The sequence below is a fragment of the Saccopteryx bilineata genome, chromosome 4, assembly GCF_036850765.1.
Source record: "Saccopteryx bilineata isolate mSacBil1 chromosome 4, mSacBil1_pri_phased_curated, whole genome shotgun sequence".
NCBI lineage: Eukaryota > Metazoa > Chordata > Mammalia > Chiroptera > Emballonuridae > Saccopteryx > Saccopteryx bilineata.
This window is the reverse complement of record NC_089493.1, coordinates 189,249,678-189,277,019: the sequence shown is the minus strand read 5'-3', so window position 1 is coordinate 189,277,019 and position 27,342 is coordinate 189,249,678. Positions and strand designations below refer to the sequence as shown.

Here is a 27,342-nt window from a genome sequence, read left to right as displayed (position 1 = left end):
GGGCGTTTGGCAACGGTTAGAGACATTTTTGATTATCACAATTTGGGGGAGATGCTACTGTCTAACATCCTACAAAGCACAGGAGAGTTTCCATAACAAAGAATGATCCCAGCCCCAAATGTCAATAGTGCTGAGGTCAAGAAACCCTGCCCTAGACCAAAGCTCCCTCCCTGAGGCCTGAGACTTCCTTGTTTGCTGTTAGATCCCGGGGTCTGGCCTCATGTCAAGCACAGAGTGGGTGCTTGAATAAACGGAAAGCGGTCAGTCATGCTGGGTTAGTTCAGCCTGGCTTTTATCTAGAGACTCTCCCGAGAGTCCTGAGAAGACAGGGGTGGCCTCCTTCTCAAAGTCCAAGTCCACTTCCCAGGGAGAACACCCAAGGGCATCAGTGATATCTCGGGCGGGTTCTGGCACACTTCCAACGCCTTTGGCACAGTTTCCAAGACTTTCTACACACAAAATTCCAACCACTAGAAGAGAAACTCCACTGGCACCATTACCAGGTAGGCAGGCCTTTTGCCCTAACAAAAATTAGAGTTGCTGCAGAAATTTGGGATTGAACAAATGAACAGCCCTGGCCGGATAGTTTGGCTGGTTGGAGCATCGTTCTGGAGCGCAGAGGGTGCAGTTTGATCCCCGGTCAGGGCACCTACGGTACAGGGACAGATGTTCCTGTCTCTCTCTGGCTCTTTCCTTTCCCCTCCCTAAAATCAATAAACATTAAAGACACACAAACAAGCAAACAAACCCAACCCCCCAGTCTCCTCCCCCCCCCCCCCCCCCCCCCCCCCCCCCCCCCCCCCCCCCCCCCCCCCCCCCCCCCCCCCCCCCCCCCCCCCCCCCGCCTATTCAGATGACTCCTGTCTTTTCAACTGCAGCCCTGGACTCCACTTACATCTCAGCATCTCCACTGTTCACTCACAAGCATCTCAAATGCAACAGAATCCAGCCTCTTTGTCTTCCTTCCCCCCCAAACTCCCGTTGATCAATGAATGGCACCTCCGTGTACACCGCCGCCCACGACTAAACACGTGGAGTCATCCTCCATTGCCCTCCACCCTCCAGTCAGCTTCCTCATCTCCTGTAACGAGCGAACAGACCAAGTCCTCCGCCACCATCCTCTTCGCTACCAGAAGTCCTCCCTGTCCTTCGTCTTCAATGTCTCCGGAACCTGCCGTCCACTCCCAGGTCCCACTGCTGCTGCATTAACGCAAGACCTTCTCATCCCTGCTCTGGACTGGCCTCTCATCCACCTTCCTACCTGGTCTCCCGGCTTCCAGCCTTGCACCGCGGCCCATTTCTCTCGATTCCTGCTGCTGCTGAGAACATGCTACCACTTTCCACTGACCCCCAGGGTGAAGTCTGAGGTCCTTAATCCACCCTACAGATCTTATACAACAACCCCCGGTTCTCACCGCGTCGGCCTACCTCAGGATCTCGTCAGGCTTTGCTCAGATGGACGTCATCGGGCCTTTCCTTTGTTTCTTTCCTCATCTGCCTAACTTGAAACCATCTTTCAGATTCCCAGGCAGAATTCACCTCCAGGAAGTCTTTCCAGGGCTCCAGTATCTGGGCTAGCTACGCCTGTCACGGCACCTTTATCTGACCCTGTGTTATCCTACCTGCCACTAGTAGATCACAAGGGTCTGGCACCTCCTTGATACTCATTCGCCTACACAGCTGTCCCTCCGTAAGAAAACCTCTGTGACAAATGTTCACATCACTGTTAACTTCAGTTTGCACGCTGCCCCTCGAACGGGGCAGTAGTGCACGGCCGAACAGTCTCTCTTGGGCACGCCTATTATGACGTCACCCTGTCAGGACAGGGACCGTGTCTGTCTCGTTCACTGTTGGATTGCCAGTACCCAATCAATAGTTGGGGAATGGATGAACGGATGGATGACTTCTCACTGAAATCGGCATCTCTAATACCTCCGGCAGAGTGGAAACGGAATAGTTTTCAAGAATGTTTTACGCATAAAATTTCAAACACTAAAAAAGAAAAAACCAAACAAAAACACCCGAAAAACCCAAACAACTCAACTTCCCTTCCCTCCAAACTCCATCAACATAGATACCAGGAAGGCAGGCTTTTTGCCCTAATGAAAATTAGGCATGAGCAAAATAATGTCTACAGCACAGTAAAGAGGGGAGCGTAAATGCACTTGAAGAAAGCTATAATTACCATAAAAGGCTTTCCTAAAAGAGCATCAAGAAATGGTCCACCATGTGCAGCAATTTAGAGGTAGAAATAAGCGGCTAATGTCATATAAGGGGTATGGAGAGAGAAGTAGCATTTTAGTATCCAACATCGAGCATACAGCAGAAAAGCAGAGAGGCCAACACGCTAGCTACCCAGATGGAAAAGCAAGTGAACACACAAACAGGCTGCATGAGAATGAAGACAGATGACAAGGAAATCTACAGCAGCGAGCCGTCCCTGCCCGGTTCCACAGACCAGGAGGCAAGCGGCCGCGTCCTGGATTCAACCCCCGTGGAAAGTCTTTTCTAGGTCAAGGGAAAACTTGGACCTTGTGTGGAGTCAGAGAGTTCTGGGATTAAAACCTAGATCTGTTTCTTGCTGGTCTGTGTGACCCTGAGCTGGTCAGCTCACCTCTCACCCCTGTGTGTAAAATTAACATCTTGCTAGTTTAATCTTATTTATTGTCCCTCCTGACAGAATAAAACGTACCCTGAGGCTGGGTTTTTCTTTCTTTTGTTTATTGAGACAGCCTCGGTGTCTAGAAAAATAGTCGACAGACAGCAGACAATAAATGTTTGTTGAACGAATAACTGAACAGGGATGATTGATAATACTTCGTCAGATGCCAGAAGGGTTGAGTGAAATGACAAAGGCAACGATTTTAGCACAGAGCTCGGAACCCTTGTTTGCCTTGACGCGATGGTGGCTATTACAAATATTATAATTAGTGGTAGGCTTTTTCTTGCATGCATCCTTAGAAAGGCAGGCCATTTCTCATTGCTTCACCTCCAGGTCAGGGAAAGAACAAGAGCCTATACCCTACTTCAAGTTTAAAAATGCAGGTTTTGCCTGACCTGTGGTGGCGCAGTGGATAAAGCATCGACCTGGAAATGCTGAGGTCGCTGGTTCGAAACCCTGGGCTTGCCTGGTCAAGGCACATATGGGAGTTGATGCTTCCAGCTCCTCTCCCCTTCTCTCTCTCTGTCTTCCTCTCTGTCTCTCTCTCCTCTCTCTCTCTCTCTGTCTCTCTCTCTCCTCTCTAAAAATGAATAAAATAAAATGAAATATTAAAAATGCAGGTTTCTTGGGTGTCGTCACTGTGTGATTGCATCACATCCTGGGCAATCCTCACTGCCCCCCACCCCCGAAGACCACCGCGGAGAATCCAGCTGAGTGAGGAGAAACCCTGTTGAAGAAGCTACAGGCAAGCGCGGACTCACCAGCTTGAGCGTGGGGTCGCTGGCTTGAGCGCGGGATCATAGACATGACCCCATGGTCACTGTCTTGAGCCCAAAGGTCGCTGGCTTGAGCAAGGGGTCACTCGGTCTGCTGTTGCCACCCCCGTGCCGTCAAGGCACATATGAGAAAGCAATCAATGAACAGCTAACTAAGGAGCTGCAATGAAGAATTGATGCTTCTCATCCCTCTGCCAAGTCTGTCGGTCCTCCTCTCTCTCTGTACCTTATCACAAAATAAATAAGTAAAAAAATAAATAAAATCTTAAAAAGGTAGCTACGGGCAATTCCGAGGGGCAGGAGAGTGGAAGGTAGAAGGAACGGTGGTGGCCTTTTCTCTTGGGCAGAACTGCGCTTTTGCCTGTTAACTTAATTAGGGGACTCCCTCTCCCTCAACAGTTACCAACATCACTTTTCTGAGAGCTGTGCAGTATTGGGACTAAGGAGTGGCCAGAGGCTGGAAATGTGTAACAGAGTCTGCCACCGCATTCCGGAGCTCTTAGCGTCACACACAGCTGAGATGCTGGGGACCAGGGACCACCAGGGGTGCCACGGCCGTTTATACTAAGCAGCGGCGGTAAATGCTCGGGAAATTAAAAACGCCAACTGATTTGAGAAGGGCTGGCTGCCAAAGTGGCGTTCTGGTCTCAGGGAAACGGCGGGGCTGTCCCTCACGCTCCCCCGCGTGGGGCCGCGGTTCCCCGGCACAAAGTGGCACGGACAGTCTGCAGTGGACCTGAGCTGGCAACAGCTGCCCCTGCTTTGGCAGAAAAGACGCGGAGATCCAGAGGCAGATGTTTCTGTTTGTTTCAACAGCATCTGATGTCTTGAAGGGTTTGCAGAGAGGTGGGGGTGGGGGACGCTGGGGCCGGAGGGGCTGGGAAGGCCTGCGACCCTTCCCGTGGCCGACTGCCCCCGCCCCCAGCAGCCCCAGGGGCCGCAGAGCCTCCGCAGGGGATACAGATTTGAGTCCAGCTGTCTCCTCTGCCCGTTTCCTGCATGCACCTGGATTCTCACTGATCAGCATCATTTCTGTCTGCCTGGGAGAAGGGAGGCAGCTGGTTTAGCCTTGGCCTCAGAAAAAAATGTACTAAAGAAAAAAAAAAAAAGATCCTTTCACATTTTTTTTTTTACTGTTTTGATGCTTCAAGCTCTTATTAATGCATTTTTTTTTTAAAGTAGAAGATTATGAGGGAGGAAACTGAGAGTTTAGGCAACAATCACCAGGAATAACGAACTCTTCTGGGAAGGAAAGGCCATGTCAATTCCTGCGTGAACTCAGACTGAATCATGATCCCCCCCGTAGGACATGGAGGGAGCCTGCGTCTCTGCCCTGGAACACCCCTTTTCTGCCTTCCACACAGTGAGCTAGTGACGGGTGAATATCACCTTGTGGCCAGTGTGTGCGCGCGCGCGCGCGCACACACACACACACACACACACACACACCAGGGTGTCTACTCGGACAGCTACTGAGAACCACCAGAGGTTCCTCCCACCTCTTTAGATCACAGCAGAGCTTCTCAAAGTGTGGGCTTGGGACCAGCCGCAGCAATGGGACCCAGGACCTTGTCACAAATGCATCTTCTTGGGCTCCATCCCAGACCCGCTGAATCAGAGCCTCTGGAGGCGGGGCCGGCGATCCGCACGTTAACAACCCATGGGGGGGGGTTGCGAATGAGGATGCCTGCTCCCTCTGGGGACCCATGGCCTCAGGATGAAGTCCTATATCTTTAAAAGGGCCGCAGAGTCCCTGCATTACCTGCCCCGCCTCCCCCAGCTCTTCCCTTCTCACCTCACGTCACTTTCAGGCTCCGCCCTCTGGCCTTTCAGGCTCCGCCCCCTGGCCGGCAGCCTCCTGCCCTGCTGGGTCCCCTGGAATCTGGTTTCTTGGCCTCTGCAGATCCTCTTCCTAAACTTTGCTGTCTGCCATGCACCCCTGGCTCAGCTGGCATTTGCTCAGGGAAGGCTCCCCGGAGCCTGCTCAGGCTTCCTCCGCCACAAGGGGATCGCACAGCACACGACCCCTGCTGCAGCATTGCTGTAATTCTGACTAATCCTTTGTTCAAAGCCACGAGCGTCAACTCGGCTGCACCTGTACAATCACCTGGGACCCGTGAGCCCTTTCGCTGCTAGGCTGCACCCCAGTTTAGCCGGCATCTCCGAGGACAAGACCACCGGTATTTGTTTTTACCTTCTGAGCCCGACCCAGGTGACTCCCACGTGAAGCTGAGGTCGAGAGCCAGCGGTTTCATGCCCCCTCACCCCTTCCCGGGGGCCGCTAAGCCTCCCTGCGTGCGGGAACTCCGCCTCTGCCAGACAGGATGTGGCTGCGTGCCCAGTGCCCACCCCGGGGTCTGGCGGTAGTGACATCTGTTGAATAAACGTATAAACAAACCGCGTGGTGTTTCCGCTGCTTCACTGTGCCCTGGGCGCAGCGGTCCTGTGAAACAATAAGTTTCCCTGCTGCCACGCCCCAAGTCCCTGGATGGATGACATGTCCCCAAGCTAAGGAACAAGCTGGTTGTGGCACAGGGTCCAAAACCAAGCTGATGACAGCGCTGCGGATGGGAGCTGGAGAAGGTCTGTGCCGTTGAACTTGTAAGAAGCTGACATCTTCTGAGAGAATGGAGGGGCCCAGCAGGATGGGAGGGAGGGCGCTGGGAGACTGGAGGGGGGCACGTGTTACACAGAGGCAGGGATGAGTGTAAGGAGAAAGCCCAGTGGTTTAATTTGGTTTTTGGAGGATAATCAAGTTGTTGTACCTGGTGCTGCTATTCCCACAGCTGTCCGGCCAATAATGAATGTGGCACCTACTGCGTAGGGAGATGGGGACAGAGGCACGACTTTGATTTCTTATTTGTTATTTTTAACCATCCAATTTCTACACCCACTGAGCATCCTTATAGCCACAGGAGGGTCATAAAAATACAAATAACACCTAGGAGGCCCGTGGGCACGGACTTGTTACTTACTGCAGGGCTGACGGCTCTCTTTGTACCTTTTGCGTAAAAGCAGGCCAGCGATAAATTGCCATATATTTTTCTGCTGTTGCTGTTTGCAGCACAACTTCAGGAAATGTAAGGAAAGCACGACCATGTTTGTTTCTTAGAGATGTGAAAGAAAGGGCAAAGAATCTGGCCCAGGACTGTAATTATGGATGCTAAGGAGCTTTTAATAGGATGACAATAATAATAGCAAGCCCTCACAGGGACATTTTGGTGTGCCTGTGCCTGGCTCTCTTCGCTGGGCCTTGTCTTGCATTAGCTCATTTAATCGTCACAACACCTCTCTACTGTAGCTACTATTACCATAGAGGCACAGAGAAGTTAAGTAACTTGGCTAAAGTTGCGGAGGCGGTTAGTGGGGGAGCCAGGATTTGACACCAGATGGATGGGCTCTCAACTAAAGTGACCAGTTGTCCCCTTGTGCCAGGGACTGTCTATGTTTAGGCGATGAAGGTCCCAAATACCAAGAAATGCCTCAGTTTCAGGCAACCTGGGATAAGAGGTCACTACTGAGGACACGGAGCGAGGATGGGTTTTTCTCATTGGTGGCCATCAGGGTCAGGGTGGGGATCACGGCAAATGCACCCAAAGGCAAGGGAGAGGGTGCAGCGCTTTGTCCTGGGCGGCTGGTTCAAGGACGTTGGGTCCTCCAACAGATTCTGCTGCCTTCTCAAGCCCCAGCTCCAGGTCAGCCCAGTAACCGCACGGCAGTGAGTAGAAGGCTGCTTGGGTTCAAATCTCGGCTCCACGCCTTGGCTGCATGATCTTGGGCAAAAATTATTATTCTGTCCATTATTGTTTATTACTTAGTATCTTCATCTGTAAAACCAGGGCAATAAAAATACCCGGGTATTGGGGCTTCAAAGAGAGACTCCATATCACAAGTTAACTAAGCATGAATGTAAATGCGTATAAGTGCAGGTGTTACACGTGGTGCGTAGGCTACATGTAAGTGCACATAGTCAACGTTCCACTGACAGCTACTGTTATTATTTTTGCTGTCATTAAAAATTACCTAGAAAGCTTGCAGAAGGGTCTGTGCGGCTTAGGGAAGCCTCTGTTTTGCACTGGCATTGGCTACGAGGAGCGACTGCACACTATTATTTAAACTAAGATCAGCATAACCGGTCCCGTAAAGACCCCACGAAGGTGCCCTCCAAGGACTGAAATGCAAATGAGATCGACAAGGACATTTCCGAGAGTTACATGAGTGAGATTCAGCACTTAACGGACGTGACAAGTTATTTACAGAAAACAAGAGGCCTGCGGGGCGAGCCTGCGAAGGGTCCCAGGCTTCAGGAACCCCCACCGGGCTCAGGGAGGGATGTTCACGGAGAGCGGCCGTCTGCCTGGAGTGTGGAGCTTCACAGGTCAGTGTGTTCTGCTCCACCGAGGGGAAAGAGAGCACCACCACCTGCCCTCGATGAGTGGGTACCGGGCTCAACTCTTCTCTTCTGTCTTATTTCACTGGGTCCGGACAAGGACCACACGAGGCACGCGTTTCTATCTTCAACTGTGGTTGAAAAAGCTGAAGCTCAGAGAGGTGAATGAACACGCCTGGGGTCGTAATCACTGAAAGCGGTAGCCGGAGGATTTGAACCCAGGCCCGTCCAACTCTGAGTCCAGCCAGGTGGGAGTCCACTGGGAGGCAGTGGCCTCAGGATGTCTCCTTGCTTCGGTTCCTTGCTCCCCAAGCAGTCTTCTCGCATGAACCTCATTTCCCACGGAGAGGTCCTTTCAGGGGGCGACTCCCCTGAGGAGATGTGGGTTTCCTTCCCCGGGGGGCGTAATGAACGGGTGAGCTTGGGTTCACGCGAGGGGGTCGGTCTACAGCTTGATGGCTTCTGTTCCTACAACCAAGATGGAGTCTCAGAAGCCGAGGACCAGACAGTGAGTGCCCCGTGATGATCCTGCAAGGGGGGGCCACCGCCCCGTGTCCTGCCTGAGTGGTTTGGCGGCCCCCAGTCAAGGGTGGTGCTCTTGGTACCCTTGTCCTTGATGAGCCTAGTGTCTGGGAGTCAAGGGTAAAAAGGACCTTTCCGGTTAGGAACCTACCCCCACAGCAAACACTTACTGAGTTACACTGCTATATATTGTTATATGCCAACTTCTGGGGTGGGACCGTGAGTTTATTCTTTCATTCATTCGTTAAAGATGTGCTGAGTGTCTACCGAGTGCTAGCTGCTTTCTAGACACATGACATGCCGTGACAGGCAGAAGAGACCAAGTCTTGCTCTCAAAGATCTTACGTTCTAATTGGGGCAGAGCCACAATAAAAAGAAAAGAAAAGAAAAGAAAAGAAATTATGATAGTATGTCAGTTGGTGAAAATTGCCACAGGGGAGACAATGGAGGAGGGTTGCGTTGGGGCAGTCGGGGGGAGACGGGGCCTGCTCTGGTGTGTGGGGTGCTGAGGGAAGGTCGCGCTGATAAGGTGACCTTTGAACAACCTCAGGGGGGGGAGGAAGTGAGTCATGTGGCTGTCTGGGGGACAGGAGCCCATGTCCCCCCAGGGGGGACATGCCGAGGGCCCTGCAGCTACAAAGGCCCCGAGGCAAAGAGCCCTGGGGGTGCTGGAGGGACCGCACGGTGACCGGTGTGGTGGAGCAGCCTGCGTGCAGCGAGATCACGCAGGGCCTCGGGGTCCATGGGAGAGACACAGGCTTTACCCTGAATGACACGAAGCACCGTGGGGTTCTGAGCAGAGGATGCCCTGATCTGACTCGAGTTTGTAAGGATCCCTTTGTGCTGGGAGGACAGACGGGGAGGCTGGCCAGGAGGCGGGCCCGAGGGGTAATCTTGGTGAGCCAGGGTGGTGGTTCGGGCATCGTACCATGCCCTGCCACCACGGCTCTATGTGGCACCGCTAGGTGTGTCTAGGGCTCCCTGCATGTCCTTCCAAAAGGGAAGACTTTGGGAGACAGAAGCAGAGGATACAATACACTGTCCATAAAATAGCCCTCTGGTGGCTACACACAAATGAAACACCCAGCCAGGAGTCAGCAAACAAATGAGGCTGAGGAGGTTGGGCTGTGCGGTGGCTGTGCCCTCCTCTCCAAGTTGCTCTACTCTTGAACACAACATTTGGAGGCGAAGGGAAATGGTGGCATGGGTGGAGGACAGCAGAGAACTCCGGAGTCACCCAGGCTCTGTCCCTAGGGTCAGGGTTGACCATCTCACCTGGAACATCTCTAGCAAGCCGACTTCATAACTTTCTTAATGTAATGACTTCAGATCACGCAGCTGCATTTACTCCACCAGTTTCATCTAGTTCTTGGCAATAGGGCCTCCTTGGACCACCTCAAACCAACACCCTCCCAGGTTACGATACCTGGGCTTTTAATTCCTTTGCACTCTATTTATTCCTATTGGTCAGCTGGACCCATGTGAATTGTGGCACTCAACCACACTTGAAAAACAATCTTTACCCACCCACCCTTTCTTCCTCTCCTCTCCTCTCCTCTCCTCCCCTCCCCTCCCCTCCCTTCCTCTATCTATCATCCATCTATCCATCTATTGATATTTATTTATTAATCTATCAAGGCTTCCTTTACCAACCAATCTCTACAAACTCTCTGAAGATTTATTCTCAAAACACTACATGTCCGATGACCTCATACAGTAACCATATTTTATCTTGTTTTACGTTCCTTTGCCTGGTACAGAAACAATGAAAAACATTGCAATCCGTCCTCTGCTTCTTCACCCTCTTTTCTTTCCTCTGGCTCGCACGGTGCCTCCCAGCCCCGCCCTCACACATGAATCCACCACCTTCTAGCATTCTTCCTTTCCCATCCTTGTGACCCAGGTAACCTGAGCCATCATGAACTTAATCCCACTCTTTGAAACCCTATTTGCATGTAGTATTCTAATCCTTCTCTTAACATAGTTTTTAGCTGATCGAGGACTTGGGGGGCAGTCACTGGTCATTACAGGGTCTTTATCTACAAATTCTGCCACAGTCTCGATCAGCAGGTGCATCTCTGTGCGGTGCAGCATAGGGACAAGGAGGCTTGTTTTCTGACAGAGTACAAAATGCAGCCAGAATCCCAACAACCTGGCCTGTGCTATTGTTAGGTGCTGCTCTTCAGTTTTGCATAATGAGTGTGCCCTTAGCAGGGCGAGAGCTCCCTCCTTTTTGAAATCCTCTCACAGAGAAACCCAAGTCCCTTTTGGCAAATACTTCTGAAACACGCAAAAACAGCAAGCACTGTTTCGGCTAAGTCACCTTTCAGCTGACTGGATCACTGAGTGGGGAGTGGGGGCTGCTTCTCAGCTGCTAACCTGCAGGGTTCCCACACACGCTCCCAAGCTGCAGCCGGGCCACCCCCGGGGGGCAGAAAGCATGACTGATTTTTCCAATTAAAGCTACAGGAATCGATAATCCTTGGAGATGGAACGCTCCCCTCTCGAACCATCTCCGAGTTTCATCTCCTTCTGCTTATCCCTCCCAAGCAAGCCTCCGCCCTCGCCTGGGCACAGGCCTCGGCCGCCAGGATTTAGCCCCAGTTCTAGCTCATTTCTGCTGAATGGTCCTTTTAGAGAGGCCCCGCAATGCGTCTTGATTTAGAGATGCTTGGGTTTTATGTGGCTCTGGGAAAATGTTTAGCTTTTCCGGAGCTCCAATAAGTTCTGATGTATGGCCCTGTGTGCCTGCGTGATTAATGGCACAGGCAAGGATGCGGGAGCTTTCAGAGGTCACCCCCTTGTGTACTGGCTAATACAGCACAGAGCCAAAAACACCCTTGGAGGAGAATCCTGGCTCAACACAAATGCGACGGCATCACCTGCTGCCGCTGACACGGCCTGAGACTGGGTGCTTCTCCCTGGCTGCGCTGCTACAGATAAGTCACCTTCCCGAAAACCGACATCTTCAAGATGAAAATGGGAATCGTTTTTGTTTTCTTGGCTATTTCTCTGTACTAGGAAAAGCAAGAAGGCTGAGCGAACTAGAAGGCTGCTATGTTCGACTCAGACAGGCCTCCCAAGTTCAGGGGCAGCCGGGCCAGGCTGTGAAGCAAATTCAGCGTCGGCGCGAAAGGGGCCACGGCGGGCAGTGCCGAGGCTGGGAATTTAAATGCCACCCCAGTCAAGAGATTTGCAGTGATGGTTTCCCACAGCAGCTCTACCTCAGTTCTCTGGTGAATATAAAATTAACTTTATTGCCAAACACGCTGCTCAATTTACGCCGCAATCTAGCCAGGGCGGAGTTACTGTTGCCGCGAGAACGCTAACTCGGAACGGCATTGAATAATTAATTTAATGAGAAGTTGGTGGAAATGTGAACCCTGAATAGAAAGCCAGCTTAAACTTGGGGAAGAAGGCCAGCGATGCCGATACGGAAGAGCAGTCATTTTCAGAACCTGAGACCACTTTGTGCTGTCTGGGGTGGCCCTTGGATAGCAGAGAATCCCCAAAGCGTTCTGCCAGGGGGGACTGTCCTCCGTCATCAAAGAAACACTCCTGCAGGTGGTGACTTTACTGATAGGTGAGGCTGTCTCCCTGGTCTCCCTCCCTTGATTTCATTGCTGGCCTCCAAAGTAATCCTCCTGCTGCAAGCAACTACCTGGGGTCGAAGCAGGTGATCACAATAGTTTCATGGTTACACCTGGTCTCTCTGTCAAGTAAACCTGGATTGAGAACAACTCGCCTCCCCCCCCCCCCCCCGCCCCCGTCACCGACAGTTAAAGACTTACACCGTCTGCTTAACCTCCTTGAGCCCCAGCTTGCTCACCTGTGCAATGATGATAATAGTTTTCACCCCAGCAAATCGAGATGAGGATTAGATGAGAGAAGGTAGGTGGGGGGCTGACCCGTGTTATGGTCAGTACGTGGTGTTAGCTGTCGTTATCTGAAGAGGGACTTGAGTCAGTCGGTAAATTCAAAACACATAAAAAAATGAATTATTTGGCCTTTCTTGCTATTTTAGTCCAAGCTGATTTGGTATGAGCCTTAGCCAGCAGACTGGTGGTGATCAAGATGGAAACATGAGTTGGCAAAGCTTCCTGAGCAATACTGTATCTTCAGCAGAGACACTTGAGGCCACTTCTATTGAAGTTCTAGAAACACACCTACCCATCATCTCTTCTACTAGATGAATATTTCTCAGCTATCTTTGGGTCATTATCTCCTTCACCACGGACCTTTCTAGACCTTTTCCTCCCTCCTCACTGCTTTCCCTAGCATGAAAATTTAATGTCACAGATATACTCTTTATCTGTTTGCTTATTGCACATATATCTGTGTTTTATAGATAAAAAGCAACATTTTGTTTTCGCCCTCCCCAAAAAACCATTTTTCACTTTCTTAGGGGGTGATACGGATCCCATTTTGAATGTATTGCATGAAGCCAACCCATTCCTGTAGTTCAGACCCTCATCCTGGAAATCTCGGGAGAAACCCTTCTGCTACTTTGTTACGCCCTTTTCCTTCTTGGCCTCCAGCTCTTGACTTCTAACCCATGGCCATTTTGGAAGCTATGAAACACAGTATTTTCGATGCTAACTCTTGGTGGGCTTCTCTCTACACCCTCCCTGACCACTCCCCTAGATACTCTTCTTCTTTTCTCTCTCTTAAATAACTCGAGAGGGTCCTGCCTGGGGGGAAGCTCAAGCCAGCCGGTCAGCCAGTGCTGACTGAGCACCTGCTGTATTCCAAGCTCCAAAGCAGGGGATAATTTAGGTTTTCTGGGGGGTATGTTTTTGTGCTGGGTGCCAGGGTTGGCCAAACCAAAGGAATAGACTCTTCCAGAGACCATCTTCCCTGGGAGGCATTGTAAGGGTTTCAATAGGCAGGGGGGGGAAACACATAAAAAGGATAATCCCCCAGCAATGTGCATGTCTAGCTGCTAAAGCCATTCCCCGCTTGGCTTTAACGACTGTCTCTATGCATCAGTCTCCTGCTGCTTCTAGGAGCCTCCGTTCTCCTTCCCCTCAAAGTCCCGGGCTTGTGGCTTTTTTACCTTGCTGTGATCGGTGTCGGTAACATTTTAATGTCTCCTGAAAGACACGATTTTATAACACTGCCATCATTTGCTTTCACTGCTCAGAAAATATGTTAAAAGTCACATTACTTAGTGTAACCCAATCTCAACCGGTGATGGGAGCAGAAATTTAAATGTCAAGCTAAAGCAGGCCCAGTCTGCGGAGATCAGTGAGACGCAACCTCAAAGCGACCTGCTGGTCTACCCAGATGCTTGGCTCAGCCTGGAGTTTTAGTTCCTTTTCTCCCGAAGGCTAAGCAGGGCTGAGGGTGTCAACTCCAGGGGCCGAACTCACTGCCGACCTGACTCCCGTCTGCCTGGGTGGACCTCCCTGGGTTTTACTGTCTGCTGTTCACCCGGGTGGGCTGGAACCTGCCTGCAGACCCACAGAGACGGCAGCCCGTTCACTGTGCCATGGGGCACTGCAGGCTTCACCCGGTTCAGCAGCACGGAGGAAACTGGTGGCTTCCCTGCCTTTTTAAAAAGATTTTTTTGGGGGAAAATTTATAGAATGTCATCCGGAGGCTGTTATAACAAAGGTGTCCCTAACATGGTGGCCCTTGAGTTCCCCAGCACATTTGTTTGTGTATGTGGATAAAAAACACAAATTGTGATTTGTTGGCGTGATATCTTGAGAGACATGAAGAATGGAGCTAAGGACAAGCTTCGGCTGGCCTTTGAGAACCTCCATCCTGAACAGCCAAGCGGAATGCAAAGTCAGTTTCTTCCAGGGTGGTGGAAGGAAGGAAGGAAGGAAGGAAGGAAGGAAGGAAGGAAGGAAGGGCCATCTCTTGATAATATATACTCAGGTATGTATCAAGAAATGACTTTTGAAGTCTCCATACTTTAAAAATATTCGTATTGATTTTGACCTCCTGGGACGAGCTAAAACAGCATGACTGGTTCTGGCTGCTTATTCCACTGCACTTCTGCCTAGATCGAGACATTGCTAGTGCTCGTCTGTGGGACCTCTTGAGTCTTCATTCCTAGAAAAGGCCGTTGCCTTTGACTCTAGAGTGGCCCGGCCTGTGGAGTCAGATGGGGGGGAGGTATGACAGCCTCCGCAGGGCCAATGGCAGGAAGTCCAGTTATCTCCCCAACACGTGCGCTGGAAGCGGCAGGCGTTTCTCTGCCCTGCACCTGCCTCTGAAGGGCGTTCGTGGCCTGCGCACGCGCAGAGGCAGTGAAGGACTGCAGTTTGCTATCGTGCTGGGAACTGTTCCCAGGAATCAGTCGCCTGATCTGAGATGATTTGGGAGGAAGAATGAAGCAATCTAGAAAATGCAGAACACCGGTGCTCTGCTCTCCTGGGACAAAGATCAACAGGTTACCCTTCTGTACTGGAGTCATCTCTCTGGGTCAAGCCTGAAAGCCCAAGAAAGTCCCCTGCGTAGAGCAGGACAGAGAGTGATATGCCCATGAACCAATGGGAAGGCACTGGGCAGGGCGATTTCGTAACAAGGCCCTTGAACTCAGTCACAGCGGGGACGTGATGACAGACTCAGAACTCCAGTCACTGCTGGTCAGTGTGACCTTCTCGGCTGTTCTATCCAAGCCAGCTCGGATTAGATCTTTGTTCCTGGCCCTTCCCTGCACTGTTCTGGCCCTTGTCCCTGTGCTACGTGGCCATTCCTGCTAATCCGTTAGGGCCAAAAAGCTGGCACACATGCCAGCTCTGTTAGGGAGATGGAAACTCTATCGGTCCCAGGAAGAGAAAGGGACGTGGGGATCCCTAGCAGCATGAATCATTAGGCAATGTATCCAGAATCCTGAAGACGTCTCTGTGGAGTTTCTAGGTGTTGAGCATTTGCAAAAGTAGCATTTCAGTGCATGGCGTTCGACCAATGACCAACGCAGAGACATGTGGTAATGGGTGTGGAAGTATCATGCTGGGCCTGCCGAGAAGTCAGATGGGCGTGCGCACATGCACACACACACACACACATGCATGCACACACAGACGTGTACACACTCACATGCACAACGGAAACTAGTCAGTGGCTCAGTTTGCCTGTCCATGTTGTTGAGATCCGGGGCTTGGCTGTCAACTGGAGCAGATGGAAGGGAGAGAAGCCAAACAGGGCAGCCCGGGGGGCACTGATGGGGAACCCTGCCCATGCTTCTTGACTGCTGTGTCTGCCAATTATGCAGACTGTGGCTTCCAACCAACGAGTCAGCCTCGCTGCCTTATGTAAAACAGTTCCCGTTGCTGCTCATTGTGTGTCTGGGGGCTATAGTTACCTGCCTGCTTCATGGGGCTATTGGGAGGTTGACTGAGGCAACACAAAGTCTTTTGAGCTCCTTGGAGAAAATGCACCGTGTAAGTGCAAGGCTAAGCCATGGTACCATGGTGATGAGACTCCGAACGGCTGAAACTAGTCACCAGGAGGTTGGGGCCATCAGAGAAGAGAAGCCAAAGCTGTCCTGGTCTCCATCCAGGCAAATGACGCTCTCTAACGGAGTACTAACCCTGCCCTGGAAACAGGTGTCAGTGCTCACAGGCGGCACATTGATCACCTCCCTGTCTCGCTTGCATGGCTGGTAGAGCGTTCTCCCAAACTGTGAACCGTTTACCAACACTTAAAAATCGGGGGATGATGCATCACAATCCCAACTCCTGGCTTCTATTGGGAAATAGAAAGTTTGGCCAAACGAGGCTACATGACAACGTGTGGCTGGAGGAGGTGAGTCGTGTCCGCCCCTGCGAGTGGGGCTTCCCTTTCCAGGTTGGGACCACTCCCACGGCTCTTGCCTCCTCCAGATTGGGGCATCTGAGTGGACAACACTTTCTGCCCTCCCTCCCCTTCTTGTAGCCAACAAAGAGACTGAACTCACAGTGCCCTCATTATCCAAATCTAGGCCAACTCCCCTAACAGAGGAGAGGCCTGCCCAGCCTCCTCCCGTCAGAGAGGAACGAGGAGAAAACTTGGTCGCTCCCACCCCCTCCCCCTGTCAGTAATTCCACCTGTAAACCGCACGGTCTTCTTACTTAGCAATGCCCAAGCAGTAATCCAACGAAATTAGATTATAAGCGTCTGAAGGCTTTTTGTAATAAATAAAAATACAGCTCTCTCTAGCGAAGAGAAGACCAGACTTAATGAACGAGTGTTAGTTAACAGGAACAAGCTGTGCCATAGATGGAGGATTAAAAGATAAATAAGGATAGGAAAGAAAATAAATATTTAACGAGCCGCCATCTTCATTTGATTTAACTAAGTTTCTCCAGTGGTTGAAAGGATTAACAGTTATGAGGGCGTCATTTCCGTGCATCCACACAATTTGATACCTGCCTGCTTTCTTTTCTGTGATTACATTGTGTTACAAATGAACTCATAACTACCATTTGAAGTTCCTTGCGCTGGATCGCCTTGGGAGGCTTGTGAGTGAGGAGGAGGAATGTTGAGAAATCAAACAAAAATTATTGGCAGAAGAAACACCAGGAAGGGTGTCTCCAGTTAGAGAACAGCGAAGTCTCATGAGAGCTAAGGGGGAGGGGGTGTCTAAAGTTACTCAGACTGTCACCTGCCCCTCTGCAAACCACTTCTCCCTGACCCCTGCTGCCCAGGGACTCACCAGAGGACACATGCGCTGAGCGAACCCAGCACCTGCTAGGTGCTCAACAGATGCTTCTTGAACGAATGAAGGAGTAGAGCTGCCGTTGCTCAGCTGGAAGCCGAGGAGGTATGGACCCGACACGCATGCAATACCATACGTGTGTCCCCCTCGTTCATGTTTCTAACACCCATGTTGCTGCATGTGGCAGTCGGATCCTCACCGGGCCATTTCTGCATCTCTCCCTTTTTTTCTTGCTGCCTGTATTTTCCCTGCTTTAGGCAGCCTAGTTCAGGGATCCCCACAAGCTCCTCCCACAGGAGGAGGGGCCCAGGCACCAAGGTTAACACAAGCGGTTCAGCGCCCGGCCTCTCTTTCTGGGGGTTTGGGCCCCGGCCCTGCGTGGCTGTGTGCCACCTCCCAGGCTCCCTGAACCGCTCATTTCGAGAAGACTCGTCGGGGGGAACTACAGAAAGCTGTGAGGTGTGGTATTAGTAATGAATAAGCGAATATTTTATGGGGTGTCCACAATGTGTGACGTCCTCACAATAATTGCACATAAGTATTACTGTTCCCGATTTACAGACGGAAAGAAAAAACCAGAGACTGAAGATATATAACTTGCCAAAGGTCACCCAACTTGCAGCTGATGGAGGCTGGATCCTAAGCTGGGTCTGTTGGAGTCCAGAGCTCCTGCATTTAATTCCTGGGCGACCTCTTTCCGCACACAAGCCCCACCCTCTCAATGCAAGGTAAGGACACTGGTATCAACAGTGAGTGTTATTAGTTAGCGGAGAGGAAAGTGTTACATTCTACAAACACGGTGTGGGGGATTTTCAGAGCTAGGAGCGGGCGTTGATGTGTATTATGTGTTTCGAGCTGTTTAACTCTGGGTAGACGGTATTCGGTGCCGGGCAACCCTGTGATATAACATTTCCAGTATCAGACCCCCAGAGAGCAGGTCTGTAAGTGCACGGATACAGATCTTTCTTGGCCCCATTAAATGGAAATAAAAAGTTCAATCAGTTCACATTCAAAGTATGGTGAGAAATGGAAAGCAACATGCCTCAGGGACCCAGCGCGAGGACTTGCCTGCATTCCCTGGATTCACAGGGAAAAAGCTAGCTTCTCCTCCTGCCTCCTGTATCTGCAGTCTCTCTCCCTGTTCATGGGAATTGCAATCATCAATGACAGTGGAGCTTCCTGGGCACACATGAGCCAACGCAGAGCGACAGTCCCACGGCTAGCTGCCCGGTGCTCTCTGCAAAGCCGGAGCCTCCGGAGGCTTTCCGCTTCCTGTCCTGAAGAGTGTGTTTTGGATGCAGCCACGCAACCCCGTGATTGACAGCTGGCTAACTTGTTGGAACAAAATCAGGTACAGCCATTTCCTCTGCACCTCACCCTACCCCCCCAGTCCCTGGCATTACTTCTAGACAACTAGACCGGGCTGTCTGGCAATTCCTCTTGAAGTTAAAGTACGATTTTACAAGAAACGCAATTCACACTTATCAGAGTCCAGAACTCTGCTTACAGCTCTAGACAGATGACCCTTTTGGGCCAAGTTCTAACCAACTTCATTGCTAATTTGACCAGGTGCTACTGTGACTCCTCTTGCAGTAGGTGGCCCAGGAGTCTCAGCAGTTTTAATATTTTATGAACGGCAGCGATGTGGGGACTTCTGTCTCTAGAAGGTGGGTTAACCCTTCCCTTCTCTAGGGTCCGGCGGGATGTAGTTTTTGTGATGTATAGTTTGGGCTGTGCCGCGCTGGGTGATTAGCGCCATCAGCCTCCAAGAGCCAAGCTGGAAACTGCTGGGACCCGGGAGTATAGAGGGCAGAGAAGCAGTTCTCTCCGCACTCCTCCGGCGACACAATTATCACGAGGGTGGGAGTCACAGGGGGCTCTCTTTTTTTGCAGCGGAGCTGGCTGAAAACGGAATGTAAAGGAGAAGGAAGGAGGAGGTCTTGGTAAAGAGCTGGTCGTGGAGACAGAGCCGGGTCCTGCCTGATTGGGACTCAGAGCCTGGCTGTGTGTGAGGAATTGTGAGCGCCCTCCACGGGCCCTGGGGGTAGGGAGGGTGTCTGAGAGCGAAGGGAGGTGAGGCCATTCCATGAACCCCAGAGTGTCTGTCCTGCAGCCCAGCCCTGGGACAAACCCTGGGCGTACTCAAGAGGAGCCATAGGCAAAAAACGAAAGGCTGTGTTCTCCAAGGAACACGGAACCGGCTGATACAGCGCCCCAGTGTGGCGGAGGCGGCGGAGGGCGGCGTCTCTCCCCTGCTGTGTCATAAATACAGCAGGACTTCAGCAGAGTGGGCGCCCCGGGGCTGGCTAGCGCACCTCCGGCACGGACCCTGGCAGAGGGGCGGTACTGGAGGGCTTCCCAGAAGTGGATTTTGTAGGCTGCAGGCTTCAATGGGGACACTAAGCTACACGCGAGCACTACGGGAAACGTCTAGAACTCTGGGGTGAGAGTGGGCAGTAAGCGTTGCGGTCGAGGTGAGCCAGGTCTCAGGCCACCTGCCAGCCTCATTTTAATTTGCAAACAGCACTTGGAAAAGTATATATCCCTCCGCGGAATGAATCTCCTCCCCTGATACTTGTTGACCAATAGGAGTCAACCACGTCGTCAACTGGGGAAAGAAAGAGAGGCACACCACCCCGAACTACAGAATGAGTTCACCCGTGGAGAATTCCACGGTGAAAGCCATCAAAAAAGGCTGAGCAGGCTCCTTCAGGATCTTAATAATACCAACAAGACCCACTGGCTGGTAGCTTTTAATTACTTTGCAGATGTTGTTTCCTATCACTGAGGACCAGACAGGCCACCCCCTTGCTGATTACAATGAAAATATGTTTGTTTTTTAAAAACAAACACTTTACTTAAAATGAGGGATATTTTTTTAATTAGAAGAAAGATTAACTAAATGCGTTTTCTCTTGTAATTTAATCCGTCCTCATTATCCTGAGGATGTTTATGATGAAACACGGGGCTTTCTCCTCAGCTGCTCCTAGGTGTGGTTTCTTTATCACCGGCGCAGGGAAGAGCTCGCCGTTGGTCAGTGACTGCGGTGGCCTTCTGTGGGTCTGATTACGATGATGTGCAGAAAGGCATGAAGCAAGGAGGAGGAGGAAAGCAGCGAACCCCGACTTGGACTTGGTGGGTTGGCACAGGGATGGGATCCTATTTTGCAAAGGCCCTCAAGGCCAGCCTTTTAAAGAGGGCCTGTGAACTAGAGTGCATGAAAAGAGATGTCTTGGTCTGAGATTGAACCCCATTAGGCAGGCATCCTGGGAGGAAATGCCAAATCAGTTTCTCCCACGAACATCTGGGATTCTCTGTGTGGCTCCTGATAACCCAGGAGATGAGCCAACGAATTGCAAAGACGTCCCAGATGTCACCCGTGGGTCTTGCTCCAGGGAGTTGGGCGATGGCAGCGCGGGAGGAGTGAGGATAATTGGGAAGCTTATTGGGCTGAATAGGGACCATCAGTGAGAGTGTGGGTCTCCAAAGGGCATGTGTGCTGCGAAGTGGAGCCTCCTCGGCCAGTCCCTGTGCACAGCGCCGCTGCAAATATAATTTTGGCACCCAGGTCCCTGAGCAATGAGATGCAGTAAGAAAATGAGAGACCAGGACAAGGTGTTCTATGAAACCCTGACCTGCAGCACCTTCAAATGTGAGAAATGCCGGGTTCCTCCTTAAAGAAGAACAGCATCCTTTTTCACGTCTCAAGAATATGCCCGTGGTCCTTACTTTGAGAAACACTGGCTTAAATGGACTGGAATTTTATTCTATCCAATAATGACAGAATCCAAAACTACGACTTCTACAAAAAAATTTGTTTTTTTTTTTAAACCTGTACTGATTATAAAAATCAAATCCAGAATTAAAAAAAAACCAAGTTCTCACAGAGCTCTTGGCTGCCCCAAGAAGTCTAGTTTGAGAAATTTTGGTTGAAAACAGCAAACCTCAATTTCACAATAAGCTTCTATCAACATAAGGATCCTCAGATATTTGATTCTGCGTACAATTGGGATGTTTGGCAAAATAAGCAGGTTTCGTGCCAGGTGAGAGAGGCAGTTTATGTTTCTCGGTAAGAACCAGCTTCCTGCCACGTTACAGAGCTGGTATCGGAGATGAATGATGGGGAGGTGTGATCTTTGACACGCTGCTAGCTGCCTGGATCGGAGGCAGATATGTAAAAGGGAGGCGGAAGGCAGCAGACACATCTTCAGGAGAATTTACTTTGACAGTGCTCCCTTGCCTTTTAATTTCTTACGTTGGTACTAGATCAGGGGTCTCGAACTCGCAGCCTGCCGAACAATTTTGTGCGGCCCTCAGACTAATCCACAAAGTTCAAAGTATTTTGGATAAAATTAAGTAAGCCTAGGGGCCTACTTGTATTTTTCATTTCTCTAGCATCCTAGCTAGATATTAGCTTAGTTAACAGCAGTTGTGATGCAAACTACAGTTTCTGGTCGTTTTGTGACACTGAGTAAACTGCATGTACGATTGTGCTTGTTGTACTGATTTTTTTTTTGTTTTCAACTGCAGTGAGAAAAGTGTTGCGTAACAGTTGCCTTTTGTAGACCTAGTGCGGCCCGCCCAACGGCTGTGATCTTGCTCTGCGGCCCACATGCTGAGTTGAGTTTGAGACCCCTGTACTAGATAATGGTGGTGATGATGATGATGACATCAGCTCACATTTATTTGGCTCTTGCTGTATGGTAAGACGCTGTGCAAGTACTTTACATAGAACCCCACGAGGCAGGCAGTTTTAGTACTCCCATTATACAGACAAAGAAACCGAGGCACCCAGATGTTAAGAAACCTGCGAGGATTTGATAGGTAGGCTGACACCAAAGCCGCTGTCTTAAGCACTTCATTACCATGCTTGCACTGGCCCAAGTCCCAGAGAAGTGGATACAGGGAGATGAACCCCTACTTTAACAGCAGCTCTGTCTATGCAAAAACAACAACACAAGTATACACAGATAAAGTGTATTCTGATTATTCAGACTATGTTAAAAATGCTTTCCAATGCACAAGATGGGTCCCTAGGTAAACCGGCTGTAAACTGGAGCTAAGATGAGCAGAGGGACTGACAAGGCACCACGAACTATTCTCAATGATCCAACAACACACCCCCAGCCCAAGTCTGCACTCGGGGGGTCTCTGCCCCTTTAATGTGAAGCGTATATTATGGAGCCTCTCTGGAAACCCTCCCCGCCCCTTCCAGAAGAAAGGCTTGATTGTGCCAGCACAGCCCCTCATGATTATCCACCAAAAGCAATAAAATTCTGGACATGGGCAGGTCCTTAGAGACCATCTCATCCACGTGTGTTCTAAATTTAGTCAATTACACACTGCGCTTGTCATATGTGCCATATCTGCACTTTTTATTTACTTCCTATTTCTCTTTAAATTTACTCAGGCCTAACGTTGCTACCTGCTTGTGCCACGTCGCTCAGCAATAATACCAGCATAACCCTGAGCGTGATGAATGGAGTCATAGTTTCTCCTAATACTTATTTTCAGAAGTCTGACAGAAACTATTTGATAACACATACTCGCACATGTACAAAAAGCACCTTATGTTTGTGGAGCACACCCTGCAAAGCAATTATGTGGTCCAACAACCCCCTCATCTGCCGTGGGGACAGGAAGGCTGGGTGACTTTTCCAAGGGCGTGGCAGAGTCAAGCCTAGAACACAGATCTTCCCTATCCCCGTCAGTGTCTTCTTCCTGAGCCCACTGTGACCAGACAGCAAGCGATGAGAAAAATGCCCGTCGCAAATACTTGAGGGAGCTCGGCTCTCCTTTCCTGGCCTGTAACGTCTTGAGTGCATGTGGTGGGGTCTGGATTCACGGCTTTGGAAGTGACGGCATCACCCCAGGGCAGGCATCCCACTTTTTGGATGCAGTTTTTACTCTTACGCGTTTTCCTTTCCTTTGCGTCCGGAATCTCCCTCACGCTACCTCCCTCCCACGGAGCTTCTGCCTTCAGTTCACTGTCTTGGCGAAGTCAGTAACACCTCAGGACAAGCCTCTTCCTCTTCGGGCCTGGCCCTGCCGCTGTGGGCCACGGGCTGGTCAGCACAGGCAGGGGATCCCCTGAAGCAGAAAGGGGGACGGTACAGTGGACGCTCCAAGTCAGCGTCCTCCCGCAGGACGGACACCGGACACCGAACCTCCTTTCCTCCTTATGTTTCCTGATGGGAGCTCATTACCTGGGCAGCTTTACAGAATCACACAGGAAGCATTACAAAACCATGTTTCCATTTAGACCCCAGAATGGCTGAGCCAGTAAAGGTAGGGCGAGCCTCGTGTCTGTCTCGTCCACCTTCCGGCTAATGCTCGATGCTCTTCTTCAACATCTGGGCCAAGAAGGAAAGCGCTTCCAGGGATGAGAATCTCGCTACTTTCCTTTCACGGCAGCTGACTTTTTGCAGTGAGGTGAGAACATGTTCCCGGCACGCCTCCCTCCCGGTCCTCGTCCTGGGTTTGGGTGGGACACCTGCGCAGACCGCCTGGCCCAGATGCAAGCAGCACTTCTGGGCACCCGGTGGTTGCTAGTCTTCCAGGAGATGGCTCACATTGGGGCCAGACTGTCACAGGGGAAATCAGCAGTGGGACACCTTTTGTACTTTGCTAAGAATCTGTCCATATATATATATATATATATATATATTAACATGAAAGCCCGTCGCTTTAGGTTTTCCCCTCGGAAAAGATGGCGCTGCTGGGACAGGCACCAAGTGAAAGCTCCCCCGGAGGAACGAATGGGTTAATTAACCAATCAGGGAATTAGCTGCTTCCACGGCCCTGGCAGTCAGGATGGCCCCACGCTGGTTAATTTCACGTCAACTTGATCTCACCGGAGAGTCCGGAAGGCCCCAGTGTTCAAGGACAATCACGACGAGAAACAAGTTTCCGTAACAGAGAATCACACTGGATGGAGAAGCAGAAGCACTTGGTCTGAGGCTGGCTGACTGTGACAGCCGCACCCTCCCCACCTGTTCCCTGGGGTTCGGGGGGTTCTCTCCCCCTCGGACGGTGGCCTGTCTGCTTTTGACGACAGTCCCTCCATCAGCACGTCAGATTGTTGTTGCATGGCAGGTTTTTACCGTGGATGAAGATTCATTTTCCTCATTAACATTGCAAGAGCCGATTTCCTTCCCCAACCAATTAAAGAGGAAAACAGAAGGGCCCCAGGGTGACAGAGGAGAGAGAAAACGCTTCTGACTTGTGGCACACGGGCAGGTCCCTCGGCCCCGTGCGGTTCCGGGAACAGAGTCCTCGTGAGCCTGAAAAGTCGCCGGAGGTCAGGGCCACGTTGAGAAAATAAACAAGTTGGAATAACTATTACAGACATCGCTCGCTGCCCAGACGCCCAACAGTTCACCCGGGGTCAGGGCCTAGTGTTTGTTGGTGGATTTATTGGACGGGTTTGTTAGGTTGTGTTATGCAAAAATGGATGTCTGGATAGTTCACATTCAGGAGATAATAGCGACAACTTTCAATTATTAGCATTCAGCTTCCTTCCTGGCGTTCACCGGCAACATGAACGCTGGGTTCACCCTGTAATTTCCCAGCTATTCTGCTCACGCAACACGCCAACGTCTAGTCGACTCCATTTCTTTATAATATGAAAGACACTGATCTGACTTGATTACAGTTGATAGTGATTTCTGACCTGATCTATGGTTGCTTTATGCCCTAGTCTTACAGCCTGGGGTGGCCTTCTGAAGTTAAATTCCCTGTATTAATAAGGGGTAGGGGTGGGGTGGGGGAGTAGTGGCAGGTTATAGAAAAAATGACCCATATTAGGATCATGTTTAAAGAATAAAACTATTCCAACCACACAAGGAGCCTTCTGATTTATTCATTAGAGGAAACGCAGCCTATCCAAATAATGCTAATATATTGCAAAGATATTCATGAACGGTCCTTGATTTGGATTCCAAGTATATTTCCCACCTATGCAAATTCTGTAAATTTTTGCCATACCCATGTTAAACTTGTTAGAAAGGGCTAGTGCAAGAATCATTGCTTGGTAGAGTCCAAGCTACCAAAAAATAACTCTAACGGTTAACACTGAAATGGTGTACCTAATATTTACATCTTTAGCCATATATACTAAATTCCAAATACTAAAAAATATAATTTGATTAACAAAAATTCCAGAAGCGCATTTCACCAAACATGGATAGATAGATCCCAGGGACTCCACCTGATTGTTTTTAGAAGTCTGTGTTTTTATCCTCCTTCCCCTTCCTGCATCTACCATCTGGCTTCCTTCAGCAAAATAGATGTGACCCTCCCCAAGTGCCGATGCGAATTATTCAGTTGACTATTTGCAATGACCCTAAGCAAATAGGGAGGCTGACCGCCTCCCACAACCTTCCAAAAATAGGCCACAGACAACCCAAGCATCCCAACGCCAGCCACACGGCGCTCTGCCTTACCCCGAATCTCCCCAAACATTGTTTGCAGACTGGCTGTCATTTCATCCTTATTTATTTTCTATTTTCCAAAATAGAGCATTTGAGGCTCTGCTTGGGAAGGACCAAAGAGCCTTTCTTTCCTTTCTGTCAGTGTCCCCAAGGAAGATGACGGATTCTGGGCTTGTAAATTGTGACATTTACTTAAAATGAATTGACAGGAGTGTCTGCTCAAAAGAAAAAGATGAAAACTCCCCGAGACAGCTCTGGAGCCAGAGGTGGAAAAGCGAAGGAAGCAATTATGTGCGTATGAACATCTCTCCATTCTGAATAGCAAATCTCACCAACCAAGGTACGTCTGGCCCCTTTCTTTTCTTTGTCCTTTTGAGCCAACTCCTGGGAACAAAACTATGCGGAAACAGCATCTATTGCCACAAATGCAATCAGAGAGCTCTCATTTCTCACAAGACAAGACTTGGGGTGATAAAGATCTTTATAAGTCACATAGTACAAACTTATTTAAGTCGCCAGAGATGGTTGTTTTGAACAAGAGACTTGCCCGGAACACCATTCGTTTCATTTTCGGAGCTTGACTTGACATAGAACTGTGCCTTTTCCTCTATGGCTCTCAAGAAGGACTCATGTATCTTAGCGCACGGAGCTGTGAAACCTGAACCAGGCCCTTTAAGTAGCAGAAACACCTTTTCCCAATTCATCCCGCCAAAAGGGCTAGCAGGATTGAAACCTCTCCTGTGCTCCCTGCTGGCTGCAGTCTCATCATCTCCTACTGAGACACAAGTGGTTATCGTCTCACCCCATTTCCAAAGGCCCGAGAGACGCTTCAAGTCAACTGTAGTTTTCTTTTCCACTCCACATGGTGACACACACGTGCCCCTCTCCCTTCCTCGTGGCCCCTCACAGAACTTCAAGCCACAACTGAGGTCCTCCTCCTAGTGTGAATGCTGACCCACCCCTCTTTTCTCCTCTCTTTCCATCAAGAATTGTGCAACTCTCTAACCCAGGGTTGGTCATTTTTTTTAATGGGAAGGGCCAGATAACAGAAGGCATTGTGGACCATGGGGTCTCTGTCCCAATTATTAAATGCCGAGACGCAACGTGGAAGCTGACAGGACATCGACAAGTGGGTATGGCTAGCCACTAAGAACATCGGTTTATGGACACTGCTCTTTGAATCTTATATAACTGTCAAGTGGGAGAAGATATTAAAGAACTGTTTTTCAACTGTTAATAAATGTAAAAACTATTCTTAGTTCATAAGCCACAGAACAACAGGCAGCAGGCCAGATACGGCCCTACAGGCTGTAGTTTCCCCAAGTCTGCTCTGATCCACCTGGGCTGCCCTCCTGTGAGCTCTTCCCTGGGCAGGGAGGGGTGGCAGGGAGGAGAGAGCCAGCCAGCTTCACTGTGGGGCACGAGGCCCTCGGCAGCTGTGGGGGGAGGAGAGCCAAGGGGCGGTGAAGATGGGTTGTGTGGATAGAGAGACAGTAGGGTTTTCTACCTAAGGGTCACTGGTAGGCAAGAGCTCTTCTGTGTGTAAGGGAGACTGAGACAGGGGTCAGTGGAGGTATAGGGGAGAAGAAAGTATTTAGATCACAGTGGACATGCAAAAAATACACCAAGAGAAACGTCCCTGACAGTGGAAGCTGTTAGCACGAGTCTTAAACTGTCTCGGTAGTGGACTGTGCATATCCCTTCCTTGGGAGTCTTCTGAGCTCTCCCCCGGACTGTGCAGGGAACTGAAGATGAAAGCGGCCACAGGGGGAGGAGGAGTGGAGCATCATCGAGAGATCGCAAAAACAATTCACTGCTGACAGGCTGTCCCGGCAGGGTCCCAAGCTAGGCTTGTGGCCTGGGTCGGCACGCTGCCCCTTGGATGTCCAATTCGGTGGGACCGGGGG

General features: G+C 50.4%; 1 protein-coding gene and 1 long non-coding RNA gene across 5 annotated transcripts in view; one reads left to right on the top strand and one right to left on the bottom strand.

Moving 5' to 3' along the window:
* The window catches only part of TENM2 (teneurin transmembrane protein 2), a 1,118,865-nt gene that overhangs the window by 100,540 nt on the left and 990,983 nt on the right, over positions 1-27,342 (bottom strand). The gene's annotated exons all lie outside the window — the stretch shown is intronic.
* Positions 17,377-24,734, top strand: LOC136333696 (uncharacterized). Of its 2 annotated transcripts, none has more exons than XR_010731075.1 (4): positions 17,377-17,731; positions 18,133-18,354; positions 18,573-18,670; positions 22,414-24,734. It is a non-coding gene; the product is annotated as an uncharacterized lncRNA (long non-coding RNA). The 2 variants fall into 2 exon arrangements; XR_010731074.1 differs by lacking the exon at positions 22,414-24,734 and adding an exon at positions 18,897-19,865.